General features: G+C 41.9%; 1 protein-coding gene and 1 non-coding gene across 4 annotated transcripts in view; one reads left to right on the top strand and one right to left on the bottom strand.

The window, feature by feature from the left end:
* Brd4 (bromodomain containing 4) overlaps positions 1 to 12300 on the top strand; it is an 80572-nt gene that overhangs the window by 15714 nt on the left and 52558 nt on the right. The window lies entirely within an intron of this gene.
* LOC121825226 (U6 spliceosomal RNA) lies at positions 3577 to 3681 on the bottom strand. The gene has a single exon (XR_006067355.1). It is a non-coding gene; the product is annotated as a U6 spliceosomal RNA (small nuclear RNA).

Here is a 12300-nt window from a genome sequence, read left to right as displayed (position 1 = left end):
TTGACCAAGGATTTTCTTTTTATTTCATATGTATTGGTGTTTTGCCTGCGTGCATGTCTGTACAAGGGCATCAGATCTCCTGGAATTGGAGTTAGAAACAGTTGTGAACTGCCATGTAAGTGCTGGGAATTAAACCCTTTGGAAGAGCACTGCTGAGCCATCTTTCCAGCCCCCGACCATGTGTTTTCAAAAACAATTGTTAGCAGTTTACCTTGCCAAGTTTTTTTTTTTTTTTTTAAGATTTGCTTATTTGTTACATATACAGAAGAGGGTGCCAGATCTCATTATAGATGGTTGTGAGCCACCATGTGGGTGCTGGGAATTGAACTCAGGACCTCTGGCAGAGCACTCTGTGCTCTTAACCTCTGAGCCATCTCTCCAGCCCTATCTTGCCAAGTTATAAAACGTTCATTCACATTTTCACTATTAATAGGTTAATGGACTTAATTTTTTTTGCCAATTTTGATGGCTGTAAAATGTCATTGTGATTTTTTTGTTGTTGTTTTTGTTTTTTTTTTTTTTTCGAGACAGGCGCAGTTGCGCCTTTGCTGGAACTTGCTTTGGAGACCAGGCTGGCCTCGAACTCACAGAGATCCACCTGCCTCTGCCTCCGGAGTGCTGGGATTAAAAGCGTGCGCCACCACCGCCCGGCTATGATTTTAATCATAAAGATCTTGGTAGTATCTGAGCACTACATCTTTGTCTGTAGAGTTTGGTGTCCTCTCTGCACGTTTTAGAGTATCTTTTAATAAAGATCAGAGGATCTTATTTTTAATGTATGTGAATTAAACTCCTTTGCTTGGCAAGAACACTGCTCTGACACTAGCTACACTCTATGTTGATAAAGTTATAAAGGGCTAGCTATAAAGGTGCTTTTACCATCAAGCCTGATGACTTGTATTTGATCCTTGGGACCCATGTAGTATGAGAGAAATGATTGCCAAAAATTGTCCTGACCTCCACAGGTATGGAGCATATGCATTCCCCACCCACATAAATTTGATAAGAATACTTCTTTTAAAAGTTGTAAGTTTTGCCTTTCCAGTTTGTGCCAGTTTGAGGTATGCAGATTCCAGATTGACTTTTTAATTCTAGCTAATGAACGTATCTGGTTCTAAACCCAAGGTCCTATACTCTTTTTGTATTCATGATCCTCATGAGGTTGGAATATAATTGTGAGCCCTATGCTTTGGTGTAGTAATTACTTCTTGGTCTGGGTACAGGTTATTATTATTATTTTTTTTTTTTGTGGGAGGGTGTTTCTAAATAAGAGTTTCTCTGTGTAGCCCTGTTGTCCTGGAACTCACTCTGTAGGCCAGGCTGGCCTCAAACTCAGAGATTTGCCTGCCTCTGCCCCCTCTCCCATTAAAGCGTACCACTACCTGGCAAGGTTCATTCTTTAGGCATGTGGATATTCAGGGAAAGTTGGCACCTAACTAGGAAAATTGCTACTACAATGCGTCGCTTACCAGTTCCACTTGTGGCAGCTAGGCTCAGCAAATCCCCTAGTGGGGGTACTATTGGCTTGCAGGTACATATGCTTAGTCTTAGTTTATAGCATAGCTATACATTCTAGAAGTGAAGGAAGGCACAAGATTGTCTTCTGGGAAGCTAGGGAGACAAGTCATGGAAGTCTTGTTTTGCAGTCATGGAGACCTGAGAACCCGGGGGTGGGGGTGGCCCACGCCTTTAATCCCAGCACTCCACAGGCAGAGACAGGTGGATCTCTGTGAATTCGTGGCCAGCCTGATCTACAGAGCGAGATCTAGGACAGGCACCAAAACTGCACAGAGAAACCCTGTCTTGAAAAACCAAAAGATGAGGTGACATTTACTTCTAAGTTCAGTATTGGGAGGTGGTGGCAGGTGGATCCTCTCTTGACAAGCTTTAGGTCAGAGAGAGATCCTGTCTCCAAGAAGAAAAAAAAAAGGGTGGGTTGCTCCTAAAGAAAGACCTCCCTCCCTCCCTCCCTCCCTCCCTCCCTCCCTCCCTCTCTCTCTCTCTCTCTCTCTCTCTCTCGTGCGCGCGCGCGCGCGCGCGCGCGCGCACACACACACACACACACACACACACACACACACACACACACACACACACACACAATTCTGTTTCCGGTATTCCTGCTTGGTCACAACACTGTGCCCAAGGCCCTAGTTCCCACTTATAATGGTGGTAGGAAGCCCAAAGGCATTGAGCTGAGCTGAGCCTTCTGGGGGCAGAAATGCTTGTATAGAGACTGTTGGTACCATGTGTGCCCAAACACAATGTGTGTTCCTGTGGGCAAACAAACAGATGGCAGGGGATCTGGTGGCTTTTAGCATTTGTGCCACAACATATCTTTTCTGAATGATTTGTGACGGGATAGAATGGATTGTAATTGCATGGTAGGTTTAAAGTTGTAGGTAGTGAGAGCAGCGTTGAGTGTTCTTCTGGAGGAAGGTAGGTAGTGACTGTGAAGGATCAGTGGACATTTCTTTTAAACTGTAGTCTAAGGAGTCAGCTGCCAGAAGGACAGCATTCAAAGGTCATTGAATCTGTGCATGGCTTACTAATGGGGTCTCAGTTGTGCTGGGAGTTTTTGATAGATTTCGTTTATGGGACAGAGTTCTGTTATGTTGCCAAGGTTGGCCTTAAATTGATCTACTTCAGCCTTCTGAGTAGTGGGACACATGCCACTGCCTGGCCTTGCTGTATGTTGATCAGGTCTTGGTCCTGTGTCTTTCACAATGACGGCTGTTGTAACAGGAAGTGTAATAATTAGCCATCAGATACTTATTGATCCCTTTCTTCACTTTAATGACCATATTTTGAAAACTGGAAACATTCAGGCAGATAATAGTTTGGGAGTAGGTAAGTGAGACTGGCCTATAATATAATGATGGGAAAACAACTATCTGTTCACACTACAGTTCAAAAGGTTACAACTAAGGTGTGGGTACAATTTTGATTCTAAGCACTACTATGGCTAGCCTTGTAAGTACAAAAATAGGTGTTATATATAGATGGCCTTTTCACTAGCTTTTTAAATTCTATTGTAATGATAGTTGTATGTTTTAATCACAGGGTCCCACAGAAGGATTTGTCCTTTTTAGTGCTGCTTTTTCCTCTGAACATAAAGATGTTCTGTAGGGGGTCACTTTCTAATTTTGACTCTTCAGCACTTTTATGCCTAGGATTTTTTATCATCTCCCTATCCCTGAAGATACAAGTATCTTTGCTAAAGATTTAATCAGCACTTTAAAATTGGGCTAAGATCTTTCAGAAAGTATTAATATGAAAAAATATTCTGTAGCAGCTTTGCTCTTAATCAACAAAGTCGAGTTACCCAAAAGGTTAACTATGTATTAGGCACTTTGAATTGCTGTGTATTGGTTTTCTCTTCTGAACTAGGAATGCTTCCTTTTCTACAATGAGTATGAATGCAGGGATCATACAGCCTATAGTTTTTCTTTTCTAACATTTTTGGTCCTAAGTAGCAGAGGCATGACCTCAAGTTTCCAGTGCTGGGATCACTGGTCTGCCCTACCTGACCCTGCCCACCCCCCACCCCCCTCTCCTTCCTCTTTTTTCCATTTAAAAAATATGGAACACTTTATAGATTTGCATGTCATCCTTGCACAAGGGCCATGATAATCTACTCTGTATCGTTCCAGTTTTAGTATATGTGCTGTTGAAGCAAACATTTTATTATTCTTTCAAGATTGTGGGATTGGAGCTGGAAAGATGATTTTCTGGAGGACCCACATGGCCAGCCACAACTATCCAGTTCCAAGGGATCTGACACCCTCTTCTGGCCTCTGAGGGTACAAGAAATAAATAGTATAGAAGCATGCAGACAAAACACCTAACACACATGCACATCGTCTTTATTACTGCTTTGTATTATGATCAATCCTCGTGAGTCTATTAAATGGGTAACAGTTTACTAAGATATAAATTGAGGAAATACACTCACAAATACAGAATGGAGTAGACAGCAGAAATCATCCTCTGATCTGACTGGGAGTGAATCCACCTTTAGGCAGGAGCAGGAAGAAGGGCATGTAACCCTTCTCCAACCCCATATAAGAGGTCATGTACAACAGCAGGAAGCAGCACCTCCTTTGGGCCGTATAGCTCAAGATCATGGGCGAGGCAAATACCACTACAGATTTGCCTTTTCTTTTGTCTTTTTTTTTTTTAAATGGGAGGGGGGCTCTTACTCTGACCTTGGCTGGCCCAGAGTTCCCTTTGTAGACCAAGATGACCTTAATCCATAGGCATCCTCCTGCCTCTGTTGCTTTGCTTTTATAAATGTTAAGCACAGGTACTAAAGTCACCGGCACCATTACTTTATATAGAGACTTCTATCAGAAACATATTTTGTAATTAAGATTTTCAACAAGTTGTGTTCCACTTGCTTTTGTTTTAGAGAAGTTTCTAGCCTGAGAAGAGTAAATAAGTCTAATTTGGAGGTTTGGTTTTTGTTGTTGTTGTTTTCGAGACAAAGTTTTTCTGTGTAGTTTTGGTGCCTGTCCTGGATCTCACTCTGTAGACCAGGCTGGCTTTGAACTCAGAGAGATCTTCTTGCTTCTGCCTCCTGAGTGCTGGGATTAAAGATGTGCGCCACCACCGCCCGGGTGGAGGTTTGTTGTTATTGATGATGTTCTCTCAGTCTCTGTGATTAAACACATGTTGATCACTTCGCATAGGTACTCTTTGTAAGTTGTGAGCTTGAAAATGGTTCCTGAATTTTTAAAAATATTCAGCGCATGGCTGGTGCCCTCACAGCTCTGAAGGAGGCATTGGATCCTCTGGAATTGTCATCACAGCCTGTTGTGAGCCACCATGTCGGTGATGGTAATGGAGCCCAGGTCCTCTGTAAGAGCAAGTGCTCTCGACATTGAACCATCTCTCCAGCCCCTATGTGTGTGTCTTCTTGTCTGCAGGTAATAACTACTCTCCCATATTTGGGTGTGTGTTTGCTTTGATTTTGAGACAGGATATCTGGTATCCTAGGCTGGCCTCAAATTTACCTATTTCACCTGCGCCTGTGTGTGGGGAGTAGGATTTTGTGTTTGTTTGCCAGGCAAGTTTTCTGTTCACTGAGCTACACCCCCCCCCCACATTTGTTTCTAAAAGATTAATTTTTTAAAAAAATTTTCTGTGTATGAGGGTTTTTTCTTCATATCTGTGTGTGTACTGTATGCCTGGCTGATGCCTGTGGAAACCAGAAGAAGGTATGTGGATCCTCTAGAACTGGAGTTAACAATGTGAGCTGTGACATGGATGCTGGGAATTGAACTCAGATCTTTGGGAAGAACAGCCAGTGCTCTTAAATACTGAACCATTTCTCCAACCTCAACTTTTTTCTTCTTTTTGAGACAGTGTCTCTGTTATGTAGCCTTGGCTGTTCTGGGACTTATATAAACCATGCTGGCTTTGAACTCTTGAGTACTGATTTAAGGTGTGTGCTGCCACTCTCAGAATTCCCACATTTTTTCCCCTTTTTCTTCCCTTCCTTCCTTCCTTCCTTCCTTCCTTCCTTCCTTCCTTCTTTCCTTCCTTCCTTCCTTCCTTCCTTTCTTTCATTCTTTCTCTCTCTCTCTCTCTCTCTCTTTTTTTTTTTTTTTTTTTTTTTTTTTTTTTTTTTTTTGGTTTTTTGAGACAGGGTTTCTCTGTAGTTTTTGGTGCTGTTCCTGGATCTTGCTCTGTAGACCAGGCTGGCCTCAAACTCACAGAGATCCATCCGCCTGGCTCTGCCTCCTGAGTGCTGGGATTAAAGGCGTGCGCCACCACTGATTCCCACTTTTTTTTTTTTTTTTAAAGAAACATAAATAGATTTATTCAGGGTCATACAGGGGCCCACAGCTCACTCTTGATTACTGACTCAGTACAGAAAATGGCTATGGCAGGAAGCATGGGGGCAGTATGCAAGGAAGAACTTCCCCCCAGAATGGTTTAGAGGTCATGGTTTAGAATTCTGCTTTTTAATTCTCTCTCATTTCTCCTTAGGATGGTCTGGGGTCAAAATGAGGCTGGGGTTGCTGAGGAGTCCCCAAGCCATCAGGGTGATTCCCACATTCTTTTACGCATGCCTTTTAATCCCAGCACTCTGGAGGCAGAGGCAGGCAGATCTCTGAGTTCAAGGCTATCCTTGTCTGCAGAGGGAGTTCCAGGACAGCCAGAGTTGTTATACAAAGAAACCCTGTCTCAGCCTCTCCCCTACCCCCCACAATTATTTATGTATAGGGGTGTTTTGCTTGCATGTATATCTACACCATGAGTATGCAGTACCCTAGGAGGTTATAAGAGGGTTCAGATACCTTGGGACTATAGTTATAGACATTTGTGAAGCACCTTGTGGATGCTGAGAATCAAATACAGGGTCTCTGGAAGAGCTGCCATCCCTCCAGCTCCAAAACATGGGTTTTAAAACTCATTCATCAGATCTAGAGGTACCATTTTACAAGCTTTCTCCAGAGCAGCAATGTTTTTAGTAATATTTTTAGTTTTTCTTTCTTTCTTTTTTTTTTTTTTTAAAGATTTTTTAAAAATTATCTATCTCTGTATGGGTATGAGTGTATCTGAGTGCAGTGCCCTTGGAGGCCAGAAGGTGTCAGATTCCCTGGCTGTGAAGTTGGCCATGTAGTTAAAGGCAGTTCTAAGTTATCTGATGTTGGTACTGGGAACTGAACTTGATTCTCTGAAAGTAATGCACAGACATAGCAATTCAAACACTCATACACCTAAAATAAAGTTAAAAAAGAAAAGAATCTATAGAAGTGGCAGAACTTGGGGGGGAGGCTTGAAGAGATGGGTCAGTGGTTAAGAATGCTTGCTGCTCTTGCATAGGACCCAGGTTTGGTTCCCAGCACCCACAAGGTAGTTCATAACCAGCTGCAACTACTGTTCCAAGGGACCCGACATCTTCTGATCTCCATGGGCACCAGGCACACACTCATAAACATGAAAGTTGCATTAGTCTAAATTAGAGAATTCTTTATTATTTATTACACATACAGTGTTCTGTCTGTATGCCAGAAGAGGGCACCAGATCTCATTATAGATGATTGTGAGCCACCATGTGGTTGCTGGGAATTGAACTGAGGACCTGGAAGAGCAGCCAGTGCTCTTAACCTCTGAGCCTCTAGCCCCAAGAATTCTTTTTAAAATGTAAAGAAGGGGCTGTATCCATTTATTGTATAGTGATAATCTTACTAATAGAATGGTAGATAGGGCCTTCTATCTTAAGACAAATGATTGACCACAAATAGCACTTGACCAGAAGGGCCTCTCTCCTGCCTGGAATGGGAGAGCCTTACCTAATTTCTGTGAAGTGTGGATGTCTGACACTAGCAGTCACCACATCAAGTGTGTTTGTGTGCCTCAGATGTTCATTTCTGCAGTACTGTGGTGTTACTGTAACTGAGGAAGGACTTTGTGTCAGAAGTAGGCTGTTAACTGTAGTACTTTAAAGGGTATAGACAAAGAAACATCAGGATGTACCAGCAATTACCCAAGTGCTGGGATTCTAGGAAATTTTTTTTTTTAAATAAAGACCTATTTTTCTTTTATGAGTATTTTACCTCCATGTATATATGTCTCTGTACTCCATGTATATATGTGTATGTATGGTGTCTGCAGAGGTAAGAGGTTGCTGGATCTCCTTGAACAGGAGTTACAGATTTGAACTGACATGTGGGTACTGGGAACCCAGGTCTTCTGAAAGAGCAGCCAGTGTTCTTAACCTCTAAGCCATCTTGAGCCCATCCCAGGAAATGAATCTGTGCTACATGGGGACTCTTAATGTTGTATTTTCTTGTTTGTTTGCTTTTTGGACAGGGCCTTATGTAGCTAGTATAGCCTCAAACTCCTTAACTTCTGCCTCCATATCCCTAGTGCTGAGATCACAGCTAACATATATGCCCACCCCCAAGCTCTTTTTTTTCTCTCCTGGCTTCAGTTAACTGTTGGCGTTATTTTACAATCGATGAGTGATTGTCATTCTTCCCGTGGATCTGATTTCCTAGCAATACTATGTATATTATGACAATGGTTTAGTTAACAAGTTGTTAGAGTTACGTATCTTCTTTCCTGCACCCATCTGAAAAAAGATGAAATTCAGTTCTGTGCTTGTCAGCAAGAGTAATTCCCCCACTCAACCATCTCTTCACATTCCCTTCTTGACATTTGAAGGTGTGATAAAGAGACCAAACCAGACACTATCATGGTATTGTTCTCTTGTCAAAATGGTAAAAATGTTAAGTGGAGGACTATTAACTTTCATAGTTAGAGAATTACAAATTTATGTATTGGAAAGGGGAAAGACTTAAGAAAAAAACTTCTGATATGGTTTTACATAACTACAATGGCTAGTTTTACATACTATCTTGTTTAATTCTCTGAGTACCCCTAGCTATCTTGGAACTGACTCTGTAGACCAGACCACCTGCCTCTGCCTCCTGAGTGCTGGGATTAAAGGCGTGTTCCACCACCTACCTGGCTTGTTTAATTCTTATATAAGGTTAATGGGCTTGGGGAGGTGGCTAAATGATTAAGAGTACTTGCTGTTCTTGCAGAGGACCTGGATTCAGTTCTGAGTACTCATATGACCTCACAACTGTCAGTAGCTCCAATCCAGGGGGTCTAATGCCCTCTTCTGACCCCATAGGCATCAGACATGCATGCAAGCAAAAAACTCATACATACAGAATAAATTTTAAAAAAGAAAAATATAAAGGCGGGTGATAGAGAATTCTCTTCTTGTGCCAAAATAACTTCTCAGGACCACAAAAGGTCACTGTCTGTACAAAGGTCTTGCTAATTTAGGAACATTTCATCTGTGGGGCCAGCCGCTGTCAAGAGTGCACAGATGCAACAATGGTTATTCACTTAGACAGCCAGAGAAACAGGTGGATCTTAGAATGGAGCAGTTGTCATTAGCTTCTCAGAGCTAGAAAAAAAATGGGTTGTTTCTTTTTATGCCCCATTAAACTCATAGTCAGGTGGAGGGTGCGTTAGAAACTGTTGGGAGGTCAAGAAGACTGCTTTAGGTGCTTCCACATACCTGCATTGGTTTTCAGGGCTCCACTTGAATCAGCTATGATAAACTGTCTTTGGCTTGTCTTATCTAGACATTCTGTTCCTACATGTGCATATGTGGGGCCTGACCTTTTGTGATTAATTTAAGTTTCCAAACAGTTGGGGGCTTCCAACCTGCCAGGCCCCCACTTGATATTGTCACTTCATATCAGCTAGGAGAAGGGTTACAGAGACAGTCACAGTAGCACAGTGTGGAAGACAGAGTTGAGTGCTTGTAGTTGAAGATTTTAGTTTGTTGTCAGTCTCTAAGAAAGAGTTATTTTCACATGTTAACCTTGTGCTTTTAGTTTGCTTTTAGTTCTAGAACTGTTTTTGATTTTTTTTTTTTTTTTTTTTTTTGGTATCCTCTAAGGACACGGACAGGATTGACAGATTGATAGCTCTTTCTCGATTCGCATCTGCAAAGAAAATTTTTTAGTTATTCCCTCCCATTTATGTCTCTTGTTTCCTTTTGTTATTAGATTAGTTAAGACTTCAACACAATTTATAGGACACCCTTGCTTGTTCCAGATCATAAAGGGCAAAAACCTGTGTAGTTCCTCAGTTTTAAGAATCTTGTGAATGTGATACAACAGTCTGTCCACTTTCAGAACATTGAGGAAGATCACAAGGAGGGCAGATGCAGGGTTATAAAAGATGGGGTAAGCTAGTGAATTCAAAGAAATCTTAGGTGGAATGGCTCAGCAAGAGAGATAGGGAAACTTAGTGTCCCTGATCCTACCACATGCTGGATGCACTGAGTTGTTAGGCATATGGTCTACAGACCCTAGACTTACACTAACCTCCCTGGACAGTGAAATGTTGTCTGAGGTTGACAGGTGCTACCAAAGTTCAGCTTTAACTGTATGCTTAATTCTTTGGATTGTTGCCCCCTTTCTTGGAACTTCGAATTGGTAGCAGAGTAGGAAAACAAACAGCCGAGGTGAAAGTATGATGTTGAGTGTTTGTGGAGTTAGACATGCTGGTTTGTTACTTACTGAATGGCCTTTCTGGCATGGAGCCTCCTTGCCCGCCTCTTTCTCTTCTTGACTGCCATACCACTTCACTACTCAGGGACTAGGGTCCCACAGTCAGCCAGTGGCTAAGTCTACCATGGAGCTTGGATATCAGCCAGGCCCTAGAGCCCTGGGCTCTGAGGGGATCAGTGATTTTGTTCATTTTGGATTAGTCCTGGCATCCAGCCGTCATTTGCTGCATTCTTCCCTGGGAACCTGGCAGAGGAGTCTCAAAAATGGGCTCAGTCTGCCCTGTGGAAACACAAGCCTGCTCTAGGTTGTTAATTGTTTCTGGTATATTGAGAAGGCTTCTACAAAAACAGTAGGAAAAAGAGTGGGGGTGATTATCACTAGATTTCCAGGCCAGTCCTATCATCCTGTCCCCTTTTCTATTCTCATCTTCCAGCCAACAAGACAGCCGTGTTCCAGTTTTGTTCAAAACTGGTAGTGAAAAAGCCCTCCTCTCTTCTCATTCCCATGTTTGCTTTTGGACTGGACAAAACAGTGGCTCTAAGAAAACCTGCATGCCAGAGTTTATCCACTGAATTGCATTGGGGTTCTCCAGTCTAGAGACTTGATCTTTCCTCATTGAACTGTATAGTCAGGCCTTGATCAGTTACAGCTTCAGATATGTGGGGAAAGAGAACATTACACTTAGACATATCCACTCTGTTTTGCTGAATACAGAAATGTTTAGCTTTGAGTTATAAGGAAATTGTTGCCAAGTTAAATTGTGAAAACTCACAGATTTCTGGTGCGTCTGGTATCGCTCTCTTATTTCTTCATTGTTCTTGATTGTGCAGTAGTTCAGAATCATGGCTTGAAGGTTAGAGTCATCAGGAAAGGTTTTTTGAAAATACGCTTGTGGTGGTGGCACAGGCCAAGGCAGGTGGGTCTCTGTGAGTTTGAGACCAGCCTGGTGTACAAAGCTAGTTCTCAGACAGACAGGGCTTTTACACAGAGAAACCCTGTCTTGAAAAACAAACAAAAAAAGGTGGGGGAATACAACACTTGGTACTTGCTAGGGACCCCTTTATTTTATTGAAATATCTGGAGAGGAACCCAAGCATCAAAAACTGTAAAGGTATTCTAGATGCTGCTGGCTGTGTAGGTATGCACACTACTGCTTTCTAGTCTTACCTTGGGTCAGGAATTGAGTCGTAAGTCCAAACCCACAGTCTTGTGAGGCAAGATACATGTTGGACTTGCTTGTCTTTAATACTTGCTACCACATTTCTCTTGTTAAGCATCATTGTTAGTTTGAAGATAGAGATAATGAATGGTAGTTTGGTTTGTTATGGCCTACTTGACTGCTTTGACTGTACTTAAACTGATGAAATCTGAGAAATTGAATTGTTACCACCTTCAGTGTTGAACCTGTTTCTATTGGTCATGAATGGACACTTTATTGATTTTTGCCTCTTGTATCATTGCCACCTCAATAGTACTATTTACAGTATTCATGGAGGTTCAAAAGTTTTAGGCTAGCTTGGGCTTCATAGCGAGGGCCTATTAACAGAATTAAACAGCAGAAACAACCGTAACTGTCCATGTTTAGGAAAGGTGAAGAAATATGCAAAATGTATTTATACCCATACAGCACAGTATTATTATTCAGACTTGAAGGAGATTGGCACATGTTATATGAGATGAGTGGATCCTGAACACATACCAAGTGGAAACAGCCAGATACAAGTAGACAAATAATGATGCTGTTCTACATATACATACATTTCTAAATATACAAAGAAGATATTTGTGCAGTCATATAGACAAAAAAATAGAACAGTAATTTTCCAGGACAGAAGGAGTGAGGAGTTACTGTTTAGTGTGCAGACTTTGTTGGATGATGGATAAATTTTGAGGAAGGATAGGAATGATAGCAATGTAAATGTCCTTAGCACTACTGAGTCATATGCTCTCACTGTGTAGCCTAGCCTAGCCTGGCCATAGAGATCTGCTTGCCTCTGTCTCCTGAGTGCTTTAATGAAAGTGCATGGCACTCTTCCCCAAACCATATATTTAAAAATTGGTGTTCTGAATTGGTCAGTGACTATACTTATCAAGGATTATAGGCTTTTGTACTCTTCTGTGACAGTTAAATTTTGCCTGAATTTTCTTTTTCTTTTTTTTTTTTTTTTGGTTTTTCGAGACAGGGTTTCTCTGTGTAGCTTTGCGCCTTTCCTGGAACTCGCTTTGGAGACCAGGCTGGCCTCGAACT

Source organism: Peromyscus maniculatus, chromosome 22, assembly GCF_049852395.1.
Source record: "Peromyscus maniculatus bairdii isolate BWxNUB_F1_BW_parent chromosome 22, HU_Pman_BW_mat_3.1, whole genome shotgun sequence".
NCBI lineage: Eukaryota > Metazoa > Chordata > Mammalia > Rodentia > Cricetidae > Peromyscus > Peromyscus maniculatus.
The sequence above is the reverse complement of the archived record's forward strand: the minus strand, read 5'-3'. Positions and strand labels throughout refer to the sequence as shown.